Source organism: Parasteatoda tepidariorum, chromosome 10, assembly GCF_982258835.1.
Source record: "Parasteatoda tepidariorum strain Cologne lab strain chromosome 10, Ptep-v5.0, whole genome shotgun sequence".
In the NCBI taxonomy this organism is placed as follows: Eukaryota; Metazoa; Arthropoda; class Arachnida; order Araneae; family Theridiidae; genus Parasteatoda; species Parasteatoda tepidariorum.
Window position 1 is genome coordinate 22,138,912 of NC_141764.1, and position 25,000 is coordinate 22,163,911.

Here is a 25,000-nt window from a genome sequence, read left to right on the forward strand (position 1 = left end):
TCGAAAAATTGATACCAGAAGTTTCGATTACGACTACTACAGACATTTTGCTTACATAGCTAGGGTAAATGTTTATTAAAAAATATTTTACAACCTATATATTTTTTTTCTCACGAAATTATTATGCTGGACGCTAAGGACTAGTCACAATAGTGTCTTACATAAGTATTGCTCATGACCTCTCTCTCCCTTGTAAGTAACAATAATCAATTCACAAAACCTTTCCCCCTTGTAAGTAACAATAATCAATTCACAAAACCTTTATCCCCTTAGTAGCTTTCTTAGTATTTGATAGGTCATAAATTAAGTATTTAGTTGTTTTTTGTTGTCAATGCAAGAGTTTTGTCTTTATAAACAGATGTATCTCATCGAATCCAAAAAAAAAAAATTGTGCTTACTGACAAATTGTGCCCTCATCGAGAAGTTGGGTTTTTGACGAAATTGTGCTCCTGACGAATCGTGATTGCGACGAATTGTGCCCACGGTGAATTAAGCTTGCGAGGAAGTATGCTTACGACGAACTGTGCCCCTGACCAATTGTTACAATAACAAATTGAACCCTCGACGAATCAAATTGTCGCCTCGATGGGAAAGTTTTTATAAATATGACCTTGTGTGAATTTGGTCATCTCTTTTTTTCAACGCTTTTCATGGAAAAATTTTACTTTTAAGAACAATTCAAAAAATGAAACAGAAAGAATTATTTTTGTAAACATAACCTCGCTCGTATTTGTAAGTCAATTCTTTACTGCTTTTCATGAATAATTTTTGTTTCAGGAACTGTTTTATAAATACAATAGAAAGTTTGATTTACTAAACATGACGTTTCGTGTATTTGGACGTCCATTTACGAACGCTTTCCTAAAATAAAGTTTAATTCGGGGACAGTTCTAAAAATATAACAGCTATCTCCATTATTCATTAAGCGCCAAAACGTTACTTTCTGAAAGCATAAAATTAAATAGTGCTAATGTCGACGTCATTTCATACAATTGTCTTCTCCCTACAACAAAGTCAGAACTTAAGAGACTTAAAATTCACAATTTTAAATGGCCCATGAATTGACCCCGAAAACGGCTTTTGATTTCATCGTTAAACTGCTGACGTTGCTCTGGTAAACCACTAAACCACGTCAGCTTTTGCTGTCCCTCCCCCCAAACCAAAACGTTCCTTATCCGACAGACATTTCATAATACTTAAACACTTATAAAAGCACGACCACCCCATACCACTAGTCACCCACCTTCAGTCCACGCATTTAACCTATCAACAATAAACTGCGTGTAACCATTTAAAGCGCTGGCTTCCGCCTGGACGTTGTATCCTTCCGCAGGGGGTGATTCGGAGAGAGGGTGATATTCCGCTAGTGAGAAAGAGAGCGGGCTAATTAATTCTCCATAATTAACAGCGCGTTCGCTAATTACGGAGGTAAATATGCGCGGAGGCATCTGCTTTGATGAGTCACTATGATGGACGAATGGGTAGGGTTGCCACAATTATGGCCGTTCTTGTTTGGCGTGATTCTGGTTTCGGGTGGAAAATCACATTAACTGGCGTTCGTAAAACCATGACTTGGAATTATTTTTTATGTATATTGCATCAGTCTACAAACATTACAAGATGCAATATTTTGAAGGAAAAAAAACTTTAACTAATATAAACTAATATTTAAGTGAGAAAGAACAAAATGCAATCAAAATCTAAGAGAATTTTATTTAAAAAAAAATGGAACTGAAAACAAGAACATCTGTTCGATTTTTTTGGTTAACTTTTTTTTTTTATAAAAACCTTTTTAATTTCCTCTGATAATACAATTTGATTTAGAGCTTTCAGTTCTGCCTTCCTCACTGATTTTATGTTTTTTTTCTTGATTAGGTATTAGTTTGAAAATTTTAATGTGTATACTTTTTCAGTTTTTTTGTAACAAGGGTACTAAAGTCATATTTTGAACGCGGTCATTGCGGAATGTCTTGTATTTCTTCGGTAGATCACTCATGGAAAAGATAAAGTAAAATATTATGAACAGAGGTAAATAGGTAATATTCTGATGTGCTGTAAGACTAGCAGTAAGAGGTTTCATTGTGTTATTTTCGTGCAATGGAATAAAGGAAACTGTTTTAATCCAGGACAACTGAAATTGGTAACTTTAAGGCTTCTTTTCTTAAAATTCTTTTTTTGTTTTAAAAAAAACACTTAAATGACATTTACTTTAAAACTTTATTTCATTTGGTTTATTTTTTGACATTCAGTTATGTTAGAATGTTGTTAGTAAAATTTCGTCACACTCAAATTTACTATTCTGAGTTTCAATTAGTTTTATTTTCTTATGAGTTTTCAATTATACAGTGTAAAATTTCAAATCAAATTACGGTATGAAGTATTGGCGTATCATCAGTAAAATTCATTTTATCCTAAAATCCATTTTTAATATAAAATATTATTCCGTAATTCTTATAGTAATATTTATTTAATTCTAGTGATTCAGTGATTTTACTGAAATTATTACAGTAAATATTACGGTATATCAGATTTTTTCCGTAACATGATCCTGTAAAATGGTAAAAAGTGTTTACGGTAAGGATCCTTTTTACCGTAATGGTGTAAAAAAAATTAGGGTAAAATGTACCGATACCTTAAGTATTTTTTATCGTACTTTATAAACCAGTACTTTTCACTGTAATTTGATCCGGAATTTTTTACAGTGTAGTCCACAAACAATCTACTGTTATAACAATTATTCGTTTTATGCGTTTTGTTATTTTTCGTTTATTTTTCACCTAGGTATACTCTAAATGTTATTTTATCGTTATACTGTTGAAAATTTTCATACATATTGTGCAAGTTTACTACAGCCTTAATTTGTTGTCTGGTTGCCTCATGTTATAGTATAGATTAAACCATGTTAAACTCAACTTTTTATAACAAAATACTATAAAACTCAGCTTGGATGAAACTTGATAAAACTCTCCGTTTTTTCTGTTTCTTCGGCAATCGAAAAAGATGTTGATATTTCAAATCTCTCCTTCCTCATTAGCTCTCCTTCCTCATTAGTGGTTCAATTATTAGGTTTTGGTGCAGTTTTTGTCTTTCGCTAGCTAATATTTAAGTTTAGGACGTCTAATGTGTTTTGCTTTTTAAAAGGCTATTTTAATCTATGTATATTAAACGCAATCTACACAAAATACCGTGTACACAGCAATGTAGTGTAGTCTGCTGAGTTTATCTAAATTATATAATTATTGTTTCACATTGTGTTTAATCAATTTTTTGGCGTTAAAATTCCCCAACAGAGATTCTGTCGCCAAACCGTACCCCAAGTTGGCTACCATACAAAATGATGATCCGAACAGTGGAACTGAATAATAAATGCCGTCGGTGGTCGTTTCGGAATGAAACCATCTCCTACCTGTGGTTATAAATCTCCGTCGTATGCGACAGTCGTTTTCCTTCCTGCTCTTTAGATCGCCAAGCCCATCATAACTCATTCGAACCGCCAAAGAGTTATTGTTCTGCCTTTGCCTTCTAATAATGGACCTCTAATCAAGTCGGTTGTTGTTAGTGTGTAGCGTAATTGATTTATACTGCTCGACTTGGCTGAATTGATCGATGTTTTAGCCCAAGTACATTAACGAAATAGTTAATTTCAAATAGTTAATGTAATGACGGTGAAAATGTGCGATTCGAATAGAAATGGTTCATTTTGAGTACAAGACAAGGGAATAAATGCTCTAATTAAGTTTTCTTCGAAAAAGGAGCTTTGTACTTGAATATAAAGCAAGGGGAATTGTAACAGGATTGATGTCTGAGCCATTATAACATTTTTATTATAATGAAGTATTCTATTTTAAAATAACCAATATGTCTTTAACTGCAAGTTTTCGAAATAAAAAAATTTAATTTACCAAAAGTAGAAAAATGATACTAATTTATGACATCCAGAGAGTTGAAAAACAACAATAAATAAATAAATAAAATAATATAATCGAATTTATTTCAAAATTCTATTGTTCCGAATACAAAATGATTTATTAAACTCAGTAAACTGTTTTAGAACATCATTCAACTTATATTTAAATAACCAATACATTTATAATGAGGTTATTACTCAATTTATATTTAAAACAACAAAACAAGGCGATAGTCAATACTATGTAAACTATGACAATTAAAACCTATAAATTATTTTTGTGTTTTATTTTGTATAAATCCCAAACCCCCAAAGCGGAGAGAAGCACTAAGAAACTGAAAAAATTTGTAAAAAATAAATAAATAAGGACGCTTTCTTCAAAGAAATTTAATAATGGAGTGAGCGGTAGCTCGCATGCGGATCGGTAGTAAGCTGGGTTCGGTTACAGTTAGTTCAAAGCAAAAGAAAATCTTCGAAAATAAAAGGGTAACAATTCCAATGCAGGTAAAAAAACGAAAACTGATAAAACTCAGTATGTTGGTGAAACAGAAATGGTAAACTGAATTGGGATATGAGACATCATAACATAAACATTAGACACCACACCTGTATGTTAACACCATATCATAACAATTAAATAGTAACACCATTTCTCAATAACAAAAAAAAAATACTTTTATGTTAAATACCCAAGTCAAAATTTTTGATGGTTTTCCTTTGATGGACCAACATAATCCTTGATGGTAACCAACATAAGCAACCATCACCCCAAGGTAGGAATTCGGACAGAATTATGATGGTCCAACATAAGATTAGCATCTTGTTTTGATGGTTTGCTCATGTTGGACCATCAGAAATTTCCATCATATTATGTTAGAAATGAAATGTTGGAACCAACATTAGTTACCATCATCCCAATATAGGAATTCGGACAGATTTATGATGGTCCAACATAAGATTAGCATCTTGTTTTGATGGTTTGCTCATGTTGGACCATCAGAAATTTCCATCATATTATGTTAGAAATGAAATGTTGGAACCAACATTAGCTACCATCATCTCAATATAGGAATTCGGACAGATTTATGATGGGCCAACATAAGATTAGCATCTTGTTTTGATGGTTTGCTCATGTTGGACCATCAGAAATTTCCATCATATTATGTTAGAAATGAAATGTTGGAACCAACATTAGCTACCATCATCTCAATATAGGAATTCGGACAGATTTATGATGGGCCAACATAAGATTAGCAACTTGTTTTGATGGGTTGCTCATGTTGGACCATCAGAAATTTCCATCATATTATTTTAGAAATGAAATGTTGGAACCATCATTAGTTACCATCATCCCAATATAGGAATTCGGACAGATTTATGATGGTCCAACATAAGATTAGCAACTTGTTTTGATGGTTTGCTCATGTTGGACCATCAGAAATTTCCATCATGTTATGTTAGAAATGAAATGTTGGAACCAGCATTAGCTACCATCATCCCAATATAGGAATTCGGACAGATTTATGATGGTCCAACATGAGATTAGCAACTTGTTTTGATGGTTTGCCCATGTTGGACCATCAGAAATTTCCATCATATTATGTTAGAAATGAAATGTTGGAACCAACATGAGATACCATCATCCCAATATAGGAATTCGGACAGATATTTGATGGTCCAACATAAGAATAGCATCTTGTTTTGATGGTTCATCCATGTTGGACCATCAGAAATTTCCATCATATTATCTTAGAAATGAAATGTTGGAACCAACATGAGATACCATCATCCCAATATAGGAATTTGGACAGATTTATGTTGGTCCAACATTAGAATAGCAACATGTTGGACCATCAGAAATTTCCATCACATTTTCTTACTGCTCAAATGTTGGAACCATCATCCCAATGTAGGAATTTTGTCTGACAATTTATCGTCGAACATAATACAGGCAAATAGTTTTGATGGTATATTCCCGCTGGTCCAACAATAATTTGTTGGAACAATCACCCTATACATGATTTTAATCAGATTTATGTGATTTGATTAATCCTTATGGATCATCCAGATTTACTATCATTACATCTTGCTGTTTGACACGTAATCTCCATGACGGGTCTCATTGGGTAAAACGTTAAGCAAATTTAAGAAGGAAAAACTCAAATTGTGCGTGAATTTTGATTAGAATATTATTTATAAAAATAATTTTGTCCAAGAACAATTCATATCAGTATTTTTAAATGAAACATTAATACTATTGCGGCAATTATTCTCTAATATAGTAGACAATCCAGTATCAAAATAATTGCAATCCAGGCTAATTAGAAAGAAATATTAAAAAAATGTAAGCTTGTGACACATTTAAGAAATTAAACTAATTTTTAAAAAAAATTAATATTCAATGTCAAAATAAAATCAAGGATATTTATTTAAAATCTTTTATTTAAACAGAGCATATTATTCAAGCAACTTCTTTCCAACAACAAGCACACATAATTCACAATTATAATGGTCAGTCTTCATTTACAAACTTCTTTTAAACTAACTTTACTAATTCATTCCATATATGTCCTCGTATTACATCTAGAAGAAAAAATAAGAGCAATCAAATTAACAGCTTCTTTAAATAATTAATAATAATTTTTACTACAAGTAATAAAGTGAAATTCAAACAAGATCCAAAATAAATAAAATTAAACAAATTTAAAATTAGCCTACTTTTAAGAAAAATGTTAGGTTAATGTTTGTATCAATTTGTGCATATGTTTATACAAAAGGACGTAAATGCAGAAAAATTGGCAGTTATAAAATTATGAAGATGTTTGGAAATATTTGGACAAATTATGTAGATTTTTTGCATCTTAGCACAATTTGTATAGACCAAATATTAAACTTTTTTGGAACTCCTTGATGTTAATATAAAATTATATGTAAATACTCTACTTTCTTCAAAAATATTTTTTTTAACGAATACCAAATTCATAAATAATTTTAGCTATTCAGCTAGTGAATTGTTATGCTGTTTAGTCAATTATTGACAGGGAAAACAATTCTATGCACACAGTGATTTCTTTTACGAAAGAAAAACGCATTATGAAATTACAGTTTTAATGAAGTTCGGGCAATCACATTTAACAATATAAATTGAGTAATCTTTTCTTGTGATCTCAGGGTTATCAAAGGTGGGCTCAGTCCAATAAAATCCATCTTTTTACACACCAAATAAGTTTCTTAACATTTCATTAGTTCCAATCAATTTTCTTTGAAATTACCTAATTAAGTTGCTCTTTGAAATAATTGTTGCTCGTTAAGTTGCTCTTTGTAATATATTGTTCTATAAACTTTTATGCCTATCTTTATTTTATGCCTTTTTACAACCTTATTCGCAAACAAAATTATTATGAACAAATTAAAATTAGCTAAATACACGAAAAAATACATTATAAATTATTAATATAAATTACTAAATTATAAATTATTAAAACACATTACTAAATTCTGAGATCTATAAAACAAATAATGTACAATAGCAATAATAGCGCATTTCATTTCACGGATGTTAACAACACTTCTAGAAATTCCATTCATTAATTAAGTTTCAATTTATAATTTTTAACTTATTATGCTTCATATTTCACACTTCATTTATTTACAATAACTTCATCCTTATGCAATTTATTGTACATGTAGAAGGCGACAAAAAATGACTGAAATAATTATATTTTATTTATAATTATATTTTGATTTCTAATATAACATCTATATTATATAAAACGCTAACATGTATGTATCAATAAAACCGATGATATTTCTTTTCTCGCGTTGGCAAAAGCTTTCATTTTTAATTGATAGGCTTCGGCGCGCAAGAGCATGCAGTGAGCATCATTTGGCTAATCTATATTATATAAAACGCTAATATGTTTTAATTGATAGGCTTCGGCGCGCAAGAGCACGTAGTGAGCATCATATGTCTAATCGGGTGAATTCTCACCGAATTATCAAAAAATTCTCACAAAATTATCTTCATCGAAGTCGATGCTTTACATCCGGCGTTCAGTACTGTTTCATATTGTTTTACAACACATGGTTTTAGCCCTCTGGTGGGAAAGACTTTAAAATAAAACTTACAACAGTTACTTTTCTCAACATCTGAAATTTAGAATAGTGTGATTAAGAAAAATATGTGAACTGTTTGCAATTTCAAATTAATACTGAAATGCACAGGCTTAGAATTTTCTACAGTGAAAAGTTTTCGGAACTTCAGTGTTCAAAAAAGTATACAAAAGCTAGACGCTAAGAACGTATCCAATGAGCGAGCAAACCGAGCATCGGATTGCGAAGCAATCCGAAATGAACTGCGAAGGCAGTTCCGGGGGTTGGTGAGCACCAGTGAGCAGGGGGCGAAGCCTCCTAGTTAGATATAGTTAGATATTTTTCTAATCTAAACATTAGATATGTAAATAATTATATCTAATGTTTATATTAAAGCAGGCCTTGAGATTTTTTTCATTCAAATACAAAGAACTTTGATTTATGACTAAAAAAACATCATAAATGTTTAATCAAAATTAAATTAATATTAAAAGTATATTATAAGAATATCTTAGAAGTTCTGGCTACCTAAAACAATTTTTCATTATAAAACATAGCTTTGAATGCATAGCAACCATTTTGAAACAAATCCCTGATTGAAATTCAAAGACTAGATGAAATAGAGAATTTAAAGTATATATATTTCCTAACATCTGGTTCTGTTAAAGATTTTCTGAAAATTACAAACAAAAGATTATTTTATTATTATACTGGAATGATTTGTTCAGCTTGGACGATCTAATGGACATTGCACCAATAGAACAGCAAATGGGACTTTACGTAACGACCATTATAACAGAAGAAGAGCACAAATGGGGGTCTTAATAATGAGCGTAGACTATTTTACCTTAATTGGTAATAATAAAGCAAAAATGCAAAGTAAACTGGAATATATATATTGAATATACAAACATTATGCCCTCAATATGAAAGCTTAATATATACTAGCAGCCAAAGCTTTGGCGAAATGACACCTTGCACCATCACTTTAGACCAGTGATTCTCAACCTTTTTTTTTGTGTGGCGGCACACTTTTAACGATTTTGAAATTTGACGGCACACAATGAAAAAAAATTAGTTTAAAAGTTTTTAATTTATCACTAATACACTGTGTTAAATAGTTCGTGATAATAATTTTGAATGTAAAATAAAATAATATGTACTACAAAAGCACGTTTATTAAGAGACTAATTATTTCTTTCGACTAATTTTTTATTAGTTAGTAACAGTTATTTATTTTTTTGCTAGTTATTAATTGTTAGCTTGTTTTACGTTGTTATTAACTGTTAGTTTTTTTAAATTGTTATTTTTTTGTGATTTCCTGTTAACTAGTTTTTTTGCTAATTATAAATTGTCAGCTTATTTTTTTTTGTTAGTTATCCTTTGTTAATTTGCTTTTATAACTATTAATTGCATAGCTTACTTTAATGATTAGCTTTAATATCCGTTTGAAAATTAATATTTAACTTTCTTTCTTTCGTTAATTAATAATTTTAATAGTCATTAAATTTTCTACCTATTTCAACATTCTTTTAAAATTGCCAAAGACAATTTAAACGCTTCCTTCTTATATTAACTTATTACTTCTTATATTAACTTATTATGATACTCTTCACTAAAAAAGCATTATAATTGTATCATTTCTAATATTTGGAGGCACATTTTAAGAATTTAGTGGCAAACAAAAGTGCTGCGGTACAGTGGTTGAGAATCACTGCTCTAGACATTGAAGTAAATATATTTAGCAAATAAAAGTCAGACATTACAAAAAGTTTACATACTCAATTGAAGAAAAAAAAATTCTTTTAAAAAGGTAGAATCAGGATTGTTTTTCGCACTAACAAAACTATCAGGATTGAGAATCCAAGAAAAGAAAAAAAAATAATTAGAATACTTACTCATCCTCTCAAAGGCATCACTTCTCATCCAAATGATCAACTCAACATTCAGAGGCTCCAATTTTCATTTCAACTCCTCCAAACTAATGCACTGAAAAGTAAGCCAATAGAAAAAAAAATAAATTGCATTTTATTCCCTTAAACAGAAATACATTGTTTAGAAAGGAATTAACATTTTAAAGGAAATAATATTTATGTTTACAACAGCGTTAAGCTAATTGCGCTCATGTAATGGGAATAAATAATGTTAATAATGTAGTATATTTTCAGTCACTTTAAAAGATTAAAAATTTTTTTTAATAATTTTAATGCTCACCTTCTACCCACCAATAAATCCTTCTATTGTGCAGCATAATTAACAAAAATTAAACTTAGCAGGGAATACTTCAGGAACATGGACATGAACATAGTGGATAACAAAAATGCTCACATAAAATATAACTATTGAAAAAGATTGGGAAAACAGAAGATCATAACAATAAAATGAAAGAAAAACAAAATTGCTTATTAATATATAAAGCATCACTAGTGTTGTAGGATACTAGTCTTAAAATTTAGTCTCAAAAGTTACGTGCTCAGCGACTTAATTCTAAGATCCGGGACACAAAGCCTTATTGCAACACTTTGGGCTACCTGAACCCCATTTCGAATCTTAATCTCAGAAGAGATTATCTTGTGAGATTCAGTCAGCCACACAGATATTTGTCCTCCATGTGACGGAGGTTCAGGATTTTGGTACTTTGCCATATGCACCGAGTGTTTGCGTACGGACAAATGCATCCACATCTGAATGACGATCTTACACCAGAGACTAAATTCAAAAGACTTTCAACAATATTAATAACAATTGTTTTATCAATCACTTTCTTTGCTACAAATATCTTCTAGATACCATCAAATAAAAAATGTATAATTTTAATCCCCACTGTTTATGCATAAATCCTTTAATGGTGAATCAAAATTAACAAAAATTAAATTAAACTTAGCAGGAAATACTGTTTGAACATGAATGTGATTGTAGTGGATAGCTATAAAGCTGACATAAAAAATAACTGTCGAAAAAGATTAGAAAAACAGAAGATCATAACAATAAATTGAAAGTAAAACAAAATTGCTAAATAATATATAAAGCATCACTAGTGTTGTAGGATACAAGTCTCAAAATTTAGTCTCAAAAGTAAGACTAAATTCAACAGACATTTAACAATATTAATAACAATTGTTTTATCAATCACTTTCCTTGCTACAAATATCTTCTAGATAACATTAAAAAAATATATATATATATAATTTTGATCCCCACCGTTTATGTAGTAATCCTTTTATGATGAATCAAAATTAACAAAATTTAAATTAAATTTAGCAAGGAATACTTCTTGAACATGAATGTGATTATAGTGGAAAGCAAATAAGCTCACATCAAAAATAACTGACGAAAAAGATAAGAAAAACAGATCATAACAATAAAATGAAAGAAAAACAAAATTGTTTATTAATATATAAAGCATCACTAGTGTTGTAGGATACTAGTCTTAAAATTTAGTCTCAAAAGTAAGACTGAATTCAAAAGACTTTTAACAATATTAATAACAATTGTTTTATCAATCACTTTCTTTGCTACAAATATCTTATAACATCAACAGTTAAATTTTTTTATATAATTTTGATTCCCACCGTTTATGTATAAATCCTTCTACCTATTAATATTTAATTTCTTAACAGTGAATTAATTTTCTTTAAAATGGAATCTGAATAAATTTTTAAGAGATCTCGTTTTATTTTTACAAAAAGAGCGTATTTATTGGGATCAAATGGCAAGCAAAGCATGGAAAAACGATTAGGGAAAACACTGATGGAAGAATAATGGAATTTCTGATTTGCCGCAATCTATTAATAGCTCGATCTCCACAAAATTTAATAAACATTGCAAATAAATTATATAGAAGAAAAAGACAATAAAAAAATAATAATTATTAAAAGAATAAATAATTTTACATAAACTTACATGAGAAAACCACGCCGGCTTGTGGAATAACAACTGACAAGAAGAAGTTGAGTTGATATTTTGCTACTCGACCCAAGCGTAAAGTTTGAAAAGAACACTCAAGCACAATTCACACTGCATCTCTGATTGCCCTTGACGCGGGGTCGAATGTATAGAAGCAACGTATATCAAGGAGCATTCACACCGACTGCTACCTTATATATGAAACAAAAATGCTGTACTTTTTGTGAGAAATGAAAGCATAATCTGGAATTTTAAATTAAGCTATATAAACTGTTATTATTTATTTTTCTTAATTAAAATTGCAGGGTTCGATCCCTGACTGAACCTCTCACCGAGAAGTGCATGCATTATACGTGCTCTGCAAAATCTCTGGAATGGAAAGTCCTGTGGTCAGTCGCTTAGCAGTACCATGGGTACAGGGATCTGGTGAAAATTTCTTTTCCCTTCATATCTATATATAAATTGAGGAGATGGCGTGACGAAATTTGTGATGGCAAACTTCTTCGGATCATTCTCAGAGATGTTTCCCAGACCGTTGTCAATAGCCCATTGTACAGTTCTAGTGCGACATAAATAAAAGTACCTACCTACATTAAAGTATCTACTCAACCTTTTGTTTCTAACCACTATCTCATCATAATTTATATATAGTTTTGTTTAAAAAAAATATTTGAGGTAGAATTCTTGGCCATGGATGGTGCGACTGAAAATACAATCACAGCCCCTTGCCCTAAGAACCTATGACAACAAAAACAATATATATAATTATTTTGAATTATCTCATATTTCCACGCCATTATAAAATGTTATTAGAATATGCCCGACTTAAGTAAATGTGTAAGGAAAATACTTTTCCCCCCCCTGTCATTTAATCTATCTCTCGTTTACCTAAATCCACGAATCATTCTAATTTCACTAATCTGAATATGCATAATATTTTGTAAATTGAAAACCTACCTCAATGTTATTATATTTAATAACTATTTATATTTTAACCTTTAATAGTACTTTTATAAATATTGCAAAATCTCTAATTTTTTTTTATTTAAATTTTTCTTCTAATTAATCTAAATAATCTTGATATGTTGCTATATTGCTTTACATTTTTAAAAAACTCAATAATGTTATAACCAAATGTTTAATAATTTAAAAAGCAAGTCTTAACCTTTCAGTAACCAGGCAATGATGAAGTAGTGCAGGCGCACATAAAAATGTTATCTATCACTCGTGTACCTATATGAATGAATCTTTCTTAATTTTATTAATCCTGATATGAAGCAAAATTGTTTTCTGAATTAAAAATTTACTTTTGTGATATTAATTGCAGTAACTATTAATTTTTAACCTTTAATAACATATTATTACATATTTTGCATTTAAAAGTGCAACTTTCATCCCAATCTTATTTAAATCCTTTTTGATTTAAGTAATCCTGCTTTGTAACCTCATTGTCTTGTGATTCTAAAATTCACCATTATGTAATGAATTGCAATAACCATTTATTTTAAACCATTAGTTATAATTTCACCTCATGTTTGATAATTTAAATGCCAACTTTCGAGCTTTCAATAAAAAGTCGCGGGACAATGTTCAAGTACTGCACGTGCTCATATTTTAATTTCTCAGTCGTGTACCCATATGAATGATGTACCCATAATCCATATGATCTTTTTTAATCACATTAATACTGATATGTAGCTTTATTGTTTTTCTGAATTTAAAATTCCTTTGAATGATATTAATTGCGGTTGCTATTAATTTTCAACCATTTAAAACATATTACTATATTTTTTTGGGTGGAATGACCTGTGTAGGGGTCAGAAAACTGGCCTTGCGTTAGAAAGGTTCTGGGTTCGAATCCCGGTCAAGGCATGGATATTCTTCAATTCTCTGTATTATCTGTCTTTAATGTGGGAGCAACGTTGGTCCACCTAATACGGTGCCCCTGAAAAAGTGGCCAACAAATCTACCCTTCAGATGGCTATATGACAAAAGGTCATTCTCCAAGCGGGAATTGGATAAAAAAAAAAAACAATATTTTTTGAGATTAAAAGCACAAATTTCTACCCAATTGTTAAATATCATAAAAATATACTCGACTGTAGCGAATACGATTAAAATTTTTATTTAATTTAAATCTTTCTTAATTAAATAAATACTGATGTGTGCTTTATTGTTTTGTGTTTCTAAAATTCCCCTAATTGTATTAATTGCAATAACCATTTATTTTTTAACTTTCATAATAATTTCACCACATGTTTAATAATTTAAATAATAACTTTAAACATTTCAGTAAAATGTCACGAGACAATGCTCAATCAATGCACGTGCACATAAAAATCTCTCTCTCATATTAATCTTTGAATTAATCTTTTTTAACTTTATTAGTTCTGATATAAAGCCTAATTGTTCTTTATTTGTCAAATTCATCTTAATGTCAATATTTACAACAACTATTTATTTTTTTAAAAATTCTATTGTAATTTCACTTCGTGTTTAATAATTAAAAGATCGAGCATAGTGTACGTGCGCATAATAATTTTATCTTCTTTGAATGTTATACACTTGGGTACTTAAAATGAATTTTTCTTAATTTTTTGTTTCAATCGTAATAAGCAGTCTATTGTTTTATTCCCATTATTTGCAAAAACTATTTATTTTTAGACTCTTATTGTAATTTTTAACATATACTTCTAATTTAAAGTGTTGAAAATTTTAGAAAAAACTTCTCCTGACTAATTTATGACGCATGTGCACATAATAGAAAAACAGCATATTTCACGATATATAGATATATTTGCTTTTTGCTCTAAAATTAAACATAATATACGGGTTGACCATATTACAGCAAAACATCTGTTTCCAGCATATTTGAATGGTTGGTGCTAGTTCAACAACAATAAACATAACCTGATAGTTGGACAGTAATAATTGTAAAATAACATCTTCCAACATACTTTTATGGCTATTGTTGGTCCAATATAGGTCCTACCAACCATAATTTGTTGGTAGACCATCAAAATGGCCATGTAACATCCTCCGTCTCAATTTGATGCTGTTGTTGGTTCAACAATAAAAAAACATAGCATGATACTTGAACCATCATAATATTTAAACAACGTATTCCATCATATTTTAATGGTTGTTGTTGGCCCAACATTAATGAACCCAAACTGTTGGTAAACCATCAAAATAGCCATACAGCATCTTCCATGATATTTTGATGGTTACTGTGAGTCCAACAATAAAAACATAACTTGTTGGTTTACCATCATAACGATAAAATCAAATCTCTCATCTTATTTTGATGGTTGTTGTTGGTCCAACAATAAAAAACATAGCATGATGGTTGAACCATCATACTAGTTAATTAACATATTCCAACTTATTTTTATGGCTGATGTTGGTCTAACATTATTAAACATAGCATGATGGTTAAACCATCATAATAGATGAACAACATCTTAAATCATATTTTAATGGCTGTTGTCGGTTCAACATTAGTGAACACAACTTGTTGGTAAGCCATCAAAATAGCCATACAACATCTTCCCTTATATTTTGATGGTTGTTGTTGGTCGAACAATAAAAGCATAACTTGCTGGTTTACCATCATAATAATAAAACAACACCTCTCATCTTATTTTGATGGTTATTGTTGGTCGAACAATAAAAAACATTACATGATGGTTTGACCATCATAATAGATAAACAACATCTTCAATCATATTTTAATGGCAGTTGTTGGTTCAACATTAGTGAACACAACTTGTTGGTAGACCATCAAAATAGCCATACAGCATCTTCCATGATATTTTGATGGTTGCTGTGAGTCCAACAATAAAAACATAACTTGTTGGTTTACCATCATAACGATAAAATCAAATCTCTCATCTTATTTTGATGGTTGTTGTTGGTCCAACAATAAAAAACATAGCATGATGGTTGAACCATCATACTAGTTAAACAATATATTCCAACTTATTTTTATGGCTGTTGTTGGTCTAACATTATTAAACATAGCATGATGGTTAAACCATCATAATAGATGAACAATATCTTCAATCATATTTTAATGGCTGTTGTCGGTCCAACATTAGTGAACATAACTTGTTGGTAAACCATCAAAATTGCCATACAACATCTTCCCTTATATTTTGATGGTTGTTGTTGGTCGAACAATAAAAGCATAACTTGCTGGTTTACCATCATAATAATAAAACAACACCTCTCATCTTATTTTGATGGTTATTGTTGGTCGAACAATAAAAAACATTACATGATGGTTTGACCATCATAATAGATAAACAACATCTTCAATCATATTTTAATGGCAGTTGTTGGTTCAACATTAGTGAACACAACTTGTTGGTAAACCATCGAAATGACCATATAGCATTTTCCATTATATTTTGATGGTTGTTGTTGGTCCAACAATAATAAACATAGCATGATGCTTGAGCCACCATAATGGATAAACGACATCTTCCATTATATTTTGTTGGTTGTTGTTGGCCCAACAATAAAAACGTAACTTGCTGGTTTACCATCATAATGATAAACTAACAACTCTCATCTTATTTTGATGGTTGTTGTTGGTCCAACAATAAAAAACATAGCATGATGGTTGAACAATCAAAATAGATAAACAACATCTTCCATTATATTTTGTTGGTTGCTGTTGGTATAACAATTAAAACGTAACTTGCTGGTTGACCATCATAAAGGTAAACAACATCTTCCAACTTATTTTGATGATTGTTATTGGTCCAACGACAACAAACATAACATGATGGTTGTACCATCCTAGTACTAAAACAACATGTTCCATCTTAATTTGATGATTGCTGTTGGTCCAGCAATACAAAAGATAACTTGATGGTTGAACCATTATAATAGTAAAGCAATATCTTCCATCATATTTTAATGGTTGTTGTTGGTCCAACATTAATAAACACATCTTGTTGGTGGACCATCAAAATAGCCATGCAGCATCTTCCATCATATTTCGATGGTTGTTGTTTGTCCAACATTAAAATAACATAACTTGTTGGTAGACCATCATAATGGTAAAACAACATCTGCCATCAAAATATGAAAGTTTATGTTGGTCCATCAAAAATCAAACATTGATTGATGGTTTACCATCATAACATAAACCAACATTTTCCATTTTGTAATGATGGAAATTTGTTGGGCCATCAAAAACCATCAAAAGTAGATGGAAATTGTTGTATGATGGTGAGCATCAACACATGTTGGACCATCAAGAATCTTATTTAAACCAACATAAACCATCATAATTCTTTGATGGTACCATCAAGAATTTTGACTTGGGTAATCATTTATAAAAAATATTTTGATCATAATGTTAACATTTCAAGATAATTTGCTGTCGTCCTATAGTTAGTAGAAGATATAAATTAAGCTAAGATAAACAGCTTAGCAGCATTAGTAAACAGAAAAAAATTATTTTAACATTGAAAAAAATGTTTTTATGAAGTATGTCTTTATATTTCTTTTTTTTTTAAATTTTAAGATTCAATTTATTTGAAGATGGTTGCTTAGCGTGATATTTTTGAGATCACTATTGACAAGAGCTTACACAATTCAAAATTTCATTCAGAATTTTAATTTTAAAATAAAAAATCAATTGCTTGGATTTTGAAAATCTGAAAGAGAAAATTTCTACTCATAGAAAAGTTAATCAGCATTGATTGATTAGTAGATAAACTTTATATCAGACATGTTTTAAGTATTTTCTATGACTTGGTCAACCTAACATTTGCAGAGTTTAAACCTGTAAGTCATTGATCATCATGTAATTTACAGAGTTTGAACCTGTAAATTGTTAGTCACGCTATCATCCATGTTACTCAATCCTGTCTTCTCTCGGACAACCTATTATTATGTAGTTATTACCTACTATCTCTTACATCAAACAACAAAAGCAAGATAATAATCAACACTACGTAAATTATGATAATTAGGAACTTTACATATTTTTGTGATCATAAAATTATTAATAATTTAATATATTGTCAGTTCAACTGAATTAGAATAAATTATGCAGCAAACTTGTTAAGATAAGAAGTTACCAGTTATCCATCAGGGTTGACGGAGCAAGTTCATCCCCGAATTGTTCTTTTTGGTCTGTGCCCTGAATGAAATTGCTCCTATGAAATTATCAAATTCTTGACTGAGTCCAATTTTTATTTATTCAGGAAAAGATCTTCAGATTTGGACATTCCCAGGATGCCGGTATTTTTCAGTTAGGAGTTTGGTGGATATTAAATTAACTTGCAGATCCTCTATATATAATCAATCCTTTATTGTTTTGTTTTGAAATCTTTCTTTATTTTAGAATCTACTTTCTTTGTTTTATTTTAAAATCTACTGAAATCGCCATTCAAGAGCAGAGTGCGCCAACGTGTGGAAACGAGAGCATGGATGCCACGTGCTCTCTCCAAGTGCAGTATATCTGCATCCAAATTAATTTCAACTTACTGAATTCAACAATAAGTGAAAGAAAATTAATTACATATTAGAATTATATTTAATCTTTTTAAAAGGAACATAAATCCTATACAGATAGAGGAGAGAATCACAAAAAAAGGAGAAAAAAATTACTAAGAAGGATTTTGCTTAAGAAATCAAATAATGGAGTGAACTGCAACCCCAACGCAGGTCGGAAAGCTAGATTCGGTTACCGTTAGTACAAAGAAAATCATCAAAAAAAAGAAGAGTGACAATGCCACAGCGGGTAAAAAAAGACGTAAACTAATAAAACTCAGTTAAGTTGGTGAAGAAACGGTAGGCTAAAATGTAATCTGAGCAACATCAGACCGATAATTCAAAATTCAAATCCGTAAGCTGTGGGTTGCCTAAACATTCACAAAAATTTCCCCAGTATGTTCTCGAGTATCCTGTCTCATAAAGTATTCAAATCTGCGTACCTTAGTTTACATTATCGTTTACAGACGTATGTTTGAAGCACCTTGTTTGAAGCACTCTTGTGTATTGCAAGCTATGGTCGTGAGCTAGCAATAATTGTATTTCTTTAAAGATGCGCTGAAATAGGTTCTAGGTTTTTCCCTGGCAGTGATTATCAACCTAGGTTAAAGCAATGAAAGTTAACCTCCCATCTTTCATCAACTAGAAATGCACCTTAGTCAACTAGTAGAGGAAAATGCGATTGCTAATCCTATCCACTTTAATGCCAGCAGTCAACTTGCAACAAAACAAGCTTTTTAAGAAAATTGTGTTCATATCTGTTTCAATTTATCATGGATATTTCCTAAATTAAATATTTTTCAGAAATGTTTTCCGGGTATAATGTTTAATCTTATAAAAGCAGTTTCACAAAATCGCACATAGTTACTCTAAATCGTCCTTGCTAGATACAAATAAATATCTTTCCCAGCCATGCCCGAAAATAATATTTTTCAGAAATTTCTGACTTAACTACTGATAAACAACTGTTGTTGAAAAATAATCAGAATTGTTTCAATGCATCCTAGCTGTGATCCGAACTAAATATTTTTCTGAAAACTTTTACAAACCTACTCAAATATTTTTGAAAAACTGATCTGACTCGTTCCAACTTAACCTAATTCTGTTTTTCAGAAATATTTTTAAACCTACTTATAAAAGGTTAAGTACCTTTGAATTAAGCCATGCATCAATACGAAATCAATAAAACATATTAATTATCAATTTGAATAATTTATATCATCTAGAACCAATTATTGATTCCAGCATAGCAAGCAATATTTACATAGGTGTAGAAATCAGCAAAAAATTAATGAGAGGCGTGCACAAAATGAATTTTCACGGAAAACATTTCAAAGAGATCGCCAAGAGGTACGCAACTAATACATTATATGAACAACCTTTCCTAAATAGAAGATAACAACCACAAAATAATGCTATAAATCATTTTAAAATGCCCGTGTCATGTTGCACTACGAATTCAAATGAATAAACTTTTCCATTTTGTATGTATCCAAACGAATCAGATTAGTACGAAAAGTTGTACGTGTTCAGAATAATGTTGCCAACTGGCGGTACCATATATCAAGCTTTAAGGAAGTGCCACAGATAAAAATCACGAAATATTCTTTTTATGCCTCACCTATTTTTGACGCTAAAATAATTATTTTTTGTGAATTAAAAGAAATGATAAATGGCAACGGCTTCTGAAAATGAATTGCTAAAGGATAAGCCTATTAGAAAACGAAGGCTCTCTTGCTTTATTTTGTGGGAAAAGCAGATTATTCGGTTGATTTTTTTGTTCTATTGGATTCCTGATATATTACTCTGACTTGACATCTTTATCAGGCAGACGATATTACATTGAGGCTTATCAGCTAGCACGCCGATGATGTATTTCTGTTGGATCTGTCAATTTGACAAATTGCTGATTGTTATAGGTCGGTTGTTTCTCTGTTTTTAGGTGTATAATTTCTTTCATCCGGTCCAGTGAATAGATATTTCTCGTTTTCAGTTACATCACTGTCAAAGCTTCAAGGATTCCACCCTACACTCCTTCATATTTGAACGCTTTTTTTTTCTTCTTCTTTTTTTCACTTCCCTTTCGTCTTATGATTAGAAGAAAAAAGCCTGTACAACAATACACAAATTATTAAAGTCTCATAATCGTATTGCGATGTTCAACAGCGTTATAAGTAGCTTCTTCTTTGTATTGTTATTTCATTACTATTTTGCAGAACAGTAGAGATTTTAAAAAATAAAAATCTATATAAACAAAGAAAAAAATCGTAAAAATTTTTTGAAGTAATACTTCTTATGCGACTTCCAACAAGGTTGCGTTAAACGTTTAACGCTACATTTCTATTGGCCGGGAAATCACTTGGTAGGATCCAGTTGTCCCTCATTCATTTCCATATTGTTTTGGTTCTCACAAGCATAAAAATAATAAAAGTCATAAAAGTATTTTTTTTCTATAAATATTTTTTTAGTTTGATTTGATACACATATAATTTAATAGGATAGTATTTTTTATTTTCAAATTTAGTGGATAACAATTGTAAAAAATAAGTGAAAACAATCCCATGGACAATGCGACGGATTTAAGGTTATGTCAAGGTACGTCTCTTGTGAATATCAATTGATTGTTAGGTTTTCTCTTCTGAAATTACATTATGACGCATTCACATACATTATTAATACAAATACATTTTCCATGGCGAGACGATGAGGCAACCACAAGCACTTCCACTGGTTCAAGATGTCCACGAGGGAAAAATGCACAATATTACCGTTATTGCAGAGCACGGAAGCGAGCGGAGCAGGAAAAAGAGTCGCTAAATAGAACTAGTGATCCTTCTACGACTGCTGATTCTTCTACAATTAACGTCGCAGGTTACGAAGTTTAACTTCTTCCGCGCGGATGGACTCCACGCACTATTTTTTTTACACTTTTGAGGAAATTAAGCTACAAAATTAAGCAGGAATTGTCTTAGATGTTTTGTAGCAAAATTAACGAAAACGTCCTGCTTTGTATAAAAATTAAGTCATGTTTTCTGATGGCGAATTTTCCTGAGAGGCCAAATTCATTTCTTGCACAAAATCTTATCAGAACTAATCGCAATCATTTGGTCCCAATTCAAATACTTCAGTAAGAAAATCTTTTGCCGTGTTTATCTGAATTCTTAGGAGGATACTGTAACGCGGGAGACATTTTTCATTTCGAATTCTTTGTCATCTGTATAAGTAACTTAAAATTTAAAGTATAGAAAAAGTGAGTTCGGGAGAATCTAGAACATAGACTGCAAATGCTAGAGGAAAAAAAAATTGCAAGTATTAAAGTGTAAACAAATTATTGCAGGATTGGTCAGAATTATGGAGATAGAGGAAATTATGAACTCAGAGAGAATTATGGACTCAGAATTATGGAGACAGAGATTTTAAGAATTATATTTAGAAGGCAATCTTGCAATAATTTGTTCGCAATTTGATATTTTGAAAACATTTTTTCGGCATTTGCAAGTTCTTGGTTAGTTAATTCTGAACTCATTTTTCTTTGTTGTTGTAGTAGTCCATTAAAGCATTGGGGCAGCGATTGTTCTTATTTTCCAGTGGCACCATCTATGGCCAAGAATACGGCTTCTGCCACATTCATACGTTTATAGGGCGTACCCATTCTTACATCCATTCATTCACCCACAGATCGTAATTTTGTCCTGATCCAGAGAACGACCAATCTCCAATCCAGAATCTACACTGTTCATCTGATAATCTGTCAGAATCTTAAACTTAATCTAACACAGAAAATTGCAAACTTCTTAAGTTTTAACGTTAAAATTAGTTTTTATTATATAGGGCCAATTGAGACTGATCCGAATAATTTATAATAATGGACTAATTTGAAACATGTTTAATAAGCGATATATTTTTAATAAAATTGGAAATTACATGATTTATATGCATTATAAATAAAATTAAAAATTGTAAATTAAAATCTTAAGCGATAATGATGCAAAAAAAAAAAAAAATTCTCTAATATTTTACAGATTATTTCGAATTTTTACCGCAAATTTTTACCAATAGGTTTCTACTTACTTAAACTAATGTGCCATTTAAGCTTTTAAAACTTACTTAAACTTTGTTTAATATGTTCTAGCTAACAAAATAAAGTGCTAACATGAAACACAATTTGAGGCAAATATGAAATAGTGTTCAGAGTTATCATTAAAAAGTATTTTGTACTAATACGGGACAGTATAAACATCTTTTCATAAATACTATTTCGGTCCAATTTGAGACAGTGTGCGATGTTAATGTAAAACCATGTCTGATGTCAGAGTGAAACAATGTATTACGCTAATAGTAGCGTGTCATTCTAATATAAAACACTGTGTGATGCTCATACAAGACTCTGTGATGCTATTGAAGCACATTAATGAGACAGATAACTGATAAGACAGTGTGTCACACTATATTCTTTGTAGATAGAATAGAATCATCTCAAGGTTAAATGATTTTTCCACTCTCCTTACTTTTCCCTTCACAGTTACCAAAGTTTCGGAAAATCTCGCATTTTTCCGCGGCAGTATGTCTCATTAATGTAATAAGATGTCACAAATCACTATAGGGAACACCTCTTATTCTAGTAAAAATCTAAACAGCTTGATAAATTTAAAAAATAGCCCCTAAAGAAAATATTTCTAGACAATAGAATAATGATAGCAAAAATCTTAAATTGTACAGACCATTTTTGTATTTTATCCGGTCTATTTTGACGCATGTTTTTCAATTTCTTACTATTTGGAGTAATTTAAAAATGCTGGCGTTTTTCATTGGTTCCAAAGGTGTTTCATGTAAGATATTTTATACAAGTTTGGAGGTTTAAAAATATTTCCCTGTCGGTACCTGTTCGCGACATCTATAATCGCCAAAGTGATTTTAAAACTTGCAGAACTTTAAAAGAAAAAAAAATTAGGGGTTTATCGAAAGATAGTTAATAACCTTCGAGTTAGTTAATCCCTCTTTTTTTAGTTTATCGTGCCCGGATTTCGGACATTACTCGGGAGTCACCAAAACTTGGCGATCATTAAGGCGCAGATACCGATACTTAAATCTTCCCGGAGAGTTTTATAAAACACAGCATATTTTTTTTTTTTTGTAAAATGACTTACCTATATGTAATTTTTTTTCTTCTTATCCATTGACATATAGAAAAAAACAATATCGCAAATTACATTATGTTCAATTTTAATTTATTAGAACGAAAATTGCTGTGTATGTTTAGAATTTTGCTTCATATTCGAGTCAAATAATTCAATAAAAATAAATAGTTGAAAGTAGTTTTATCTCCTCATTATCTGATTTACAAAATAAATTGTTAAGAAATATCGTTCATAAAGAATCCTTTCTTCGAAATAAATTATTCATCTAAATATACTAATAACAGATTAGAGCAATCAATTTTTCAAAATGTACATTTGAAAGACACGCAAAAACAAATTCTGAATGCTTATGCCTTTTCTAGTATTACGTTACACATTGTTTCAAAATTAATAATTAGAATGGATAATAAATTACATTTTGAAACAAAACTCGCCAAAGTTACGCCCAATTCTTTCATTCAAAGGAAATCTTTCATTAAATTCCACTACATTTAATAGACTGAATCTGGTGATCATTAGTCTCCAAGTCCTTTTTTTTTATTTTAAAAACATAGTTCTTTTCTTGAGAATAAATGGAGGTCATACGTCATTCTCACAATTCATCAGACGATATTTTTTTACAGCTTGAAAATGATTGATGTTGCTAGAACCCGAGGAACAAAACTGTGACGGGTTTTAAAACGATTCTAAAAACAATAACAAAAGCCGGGGGTGCCATAAGAAACAGGCCTCACAATGACGTGATTTGTTTTCGTGTTCTTCGATAAATTAACGACTGCTGGCAACGGCTCAGTCCGAGGAAGAACAATAGAAAGACATGCCATCTAGCGGGCTTTTTGATGACTAAGCACAAAGCGATGGAGTAATATATCATAGGGTGTGGTAAAACGAATGAGGCCGGTATATATCAAATCTTTTATGATGGTCGTTTTTCATTTTCTCTAATCATTGGTCTGTGATAATTCGTTTTTCTTTGGGTACTTACCATGTTTGATTTGTTTGCAATGAAATTTTCTATAACTTTAATCTTGTAGTTGGTTAATAAATTATCTAATTTGACAGCTTGATCATATTTTTTGTTTATTATATAGATAGATTTAATTAATAATTGGCATTAACCGACAACCTTTTTTTTTTAATCATATAGATTTTAGAACTGGTTCCTCCACATATTGTGCATGGTGTTGAACTTTTATAAAAAGTATTTTTAATTGAGTACTTGCACTTCGAGAAGAAGAAGATAAAACATACCCACAAGTGTGAACTATGACATCAGCGCCAGCTGATCGCCAATAAACAAAATGGCGTGTCAAAGTTGAGCTAAGTTTTTCCACATAAGTTAGAATGTTAATTAACTTGAAGTTAATTAAATACAGTCCCGTATCGCTCATTGAACTTCTTGAAATATAATTCTTTCTGAGATTTATTATTTGCTTATGTATTT

The 25,000-nt window shown here is 30.5% G+C and overlaps 1 protein-coding gene and 1 long non-coding RNA gene across 2 annotated transcripts in view; one reads left to right on the top strand and one right to left on the bottom strand.

Moving 5' to 3' along the window:
* The window catches only part of LOC110283308 (uncharacterized), a 408,935-nt gene that overhangs the window by 146,501 nt on the left and 237,434 nt on the right, over window positions 1–25,000 (top strand). The window lies entirely within an intron of this gene.
* LOC147802433 (uncharacterized) lies at window positions 6,332–12,055 on the bottom strand. Its single transcript, XR_015429609.1, has 3 exons — window positions 11,903–12,055; window positions 9,898–9,988; window positions 6,332–6,490 (listed from the first exon to the last, which is right to left on the bottom strand). It is a non-coding gene; the product is annotated as an uncharacterized LOC147802433 (long non-coding RNA).